Source organism: Colobus angolensis, unplaced genomic scaffold (assembly GCF_000951035.1).
Source record: "Colobus angolensis palliatus isolate OR3802 unplaced genomic scaffold, Cang.pa_1.0 Scaffold34, whole genome shotgun sequence".
In the NCBI taxonomy this organism is placed as follows: Eukaryota; Metazoa; Chordata; class Mammalia; order Primates; family Cercopithecidae; genus Colobus; species Colobus angolensis.
In genome coordinates this window covers 4,019,484-4,022,204 of record NW_012116710.1, presented here as the reverse complement: position 1 = coordinate 4,022,204, position 2,721 = coordinate 4,019,484, and the positions used below count along the sequence as shown (strand labels likewise).

The 2,721-nt window shown below is 38.1% G+C and overlaps 1 protein-coding gene across 1 annotated transcript in view; it reads right to left on the bottom strand.

The window, feature by feature from the left end:
- HKR1 (HKR1, GLI-Kruppel zinc finger family member) overlaps window positions 1-2,721 on the bottom strand; it is a 35,658-nt gene that overhangs the window by 2,983 nt on the left and 29,954 nt on the right. The gene's annotated exons all lie outside the window — the stretch shown is intronic.

Here is a 2,721-nt window from a genome sequence, read left to right as displayed (position 1 = left end):
CACGATCTTAGCTCATTGCAACCTCTGCCTCCCAGGTTCAAGCGATTCTCCTGCCTCAGCCTCCCAAGTAGCTAGGATTACAGGCACCTGCCAACACACCCAGGTAATTTTTGTATTTTTAGTAGAGATGGGGTTTCACCGTGTTAGCCAGGATGGTCTCGATCTCCTGACCTCGTGATCCACCCGCATTGGCCTCCCAGAGTGCTGGGATTACAGGCGTGAGCCACCATGCCCAGCCTGCATTACATTTTCTATTGCAGGAGTTGGCAAACTCACCTGACAGGGCAAATCCAACCTGAAACCTGTTTCTGTATGGCCTGCCAGCTAAAAATGGTTTTTACCTTTTTAAGGGGTTGAACTCAAAAGAGGGAGACAGAGAAAAGAGAGAGAGGAAGGAAGGAAGAAGAAGGAGGAGAAGGAAAAGGAGGAGAAGAAGAAAGAAGAAGTGACAAATATTGCATGTGTTCTCAAAAACTTAAAATATGACGCCTGTAATTCCAGCACTTTGGGAGGCCGAGGCGGGCAGGTCACGAGGTCGAGATCAAGACCGTCCTGACCAACATGGTGAAACCCTGTCTCTACTAAAAATACAAAAATTAGCTGGCCATGGTGACATGCACCTGTAGTCCCAGCTACTTGGGAGGCTAAGGCAGAAGAATCGCTTGAACCCGGGAGGTGGACATTGCAGTGAGCCCAAATTGCACCACTGCACTCCAGCATGGCAACAGAGCAAGACTCTGTCTCAAAAAAAAACAAAAAAGGAAGGGACAAACAAAATGAGGAGGAGAAAACAAATGAAAGCCATCTTAATTAGAAAGGAAGAAGTAAAAAAAAATATTTTGTTCACAGATTATATAATTTTGTATGTATAAAATTTCAAAAAAGCAACTGAAAGTCATAATTGTACTTAGGTCATATAAGATAAATATATAAAAAACAATTATATTTCTATATACTAGCAATGACTATTCTAAAAATGAAACTGAGAAAACAATACTATTCATAATAGCATAAAAATAATAAAATGCTAAGGAATAAATGTGACAGAGTAGCACAAAGTTTGTAAACTGAAAATTAAGGCTGGGCATGTTGGCTCATGCCTGTAATCCCAATACTTAGGGAGGTTGAGGCAGGAGGATTGCTTGAGGCCAGAAGTTTGAGGCCAGCTTGGGCAACATAGTGAGATGAAAAGAAGAGAACAGAAAGAGAAAGAGAAAAAGAAAGGAAAAGAGGAAAAGAAGAAAGATTTTTAAAAAGAAAATTAACATTGTTGAATGAAATTAAAGCTCCAAATAAATAGGGAGACAGTCATAGACTGGAAGGCTCACTATTATTAAGATGGTGATTCTCCCCAAAATTTATCTGCAGATTCAACATAATCATAGTATCAGAACCACAGCAGGCTTTTGGTTTTTTTTCCTTTTGGAAATTGACAATCTGATCCTAAAACTTACACTGAAATTCAAAGGACATAAAATAGACAAAACAATTTTTGAAAAAGAAAATAAAGTCGGGGAGTGTACACTTCTAACTTCAAGACTTAATATAAAGCTATAGTAATGAAGATAGTGTGCTACTGTCATAGGAGGAAGATGGAGATCATGGAACAAAATCGGGAGACTAGAAATGAACACTTAGATTCACAGTCAGCTGATTTTTGATAAAGGTGCCAAGGTAATTCAATGGAGGAAAGGATACTCTTTATATGAGATTGTGAGGACAACTGAATATTCATATGCAAGAAAATGAATTTAGACTTTCACCTCATTTGATACACAAAAATTAACTAAAATAGATTGTAGCCCTAAATGTAAGAGCTAAAACTATAAAACTTCTAGAAGAAACCAATGAAGAAAATCTTCATAACCTTGAGTTAAGAATAAAGTTCTTAGTTACAATACCAAAAGCACAACCCATTTTAAAAAGTGGTAAGTTAAACTTCATCAGCATTTAAAACTTTTGTACCTGAAATGACACCATTGAGAAAATGAAAAGATAAGCCACAGACAGGGAGAAATATCTGAAAATCCTATATTGATATAGGACTGGTGTTTTGAATATACTAAAAATTCTTACAATTCAGTAAGAACACAATATAATTTTAAAATGAAGAAAAGAATTGAATAGGCATTTTACTAAAAAAGATATGCAAATGGTTGATAAACAATGAAAAGGGCCAGGCATAGTGGCTCATGCCTGTAATCCCAGCACTTTGGGACGCCAAGATGGGTGGATCACCTGAGGTCAGTTCTTGACCAGCCTGGCCAGCATGGTGAAATCCTGTCTCTACTAAAAACACAAAATACAAAAATTAGGCCTAAAAAAAAAAAAAACAATGAAAAGATCATCATCATCAGCTATTCGGGAAATGCATTAAATGCACATGAAATACCACGACACACTGCTAGCATGTCTATAATCAAAATCAGTGACAATACCAAGTGCTGACAAGGATGTGGAGAAACTAAAACCCTAACATATTGGTAACAGAAATGTAAAATGGTACAGGCACTTTGGAAAACATTTTTCCAATTTTTTTTTTTGAGATGGAGTCTCTGTCACCCAGGCTGGAATGCAGTGGCACGATCTTAGCTCATTGCAACCTCTGCCTCCCAGGTTCAAGCGATTCTCCTGCCTCAGCCTCCCAAGTAGCTAGGATTACAGGCACCTGCCAACACACCCAGGTAATTTTTGTATTTTTAGTAGAGATGGGGTTTCACC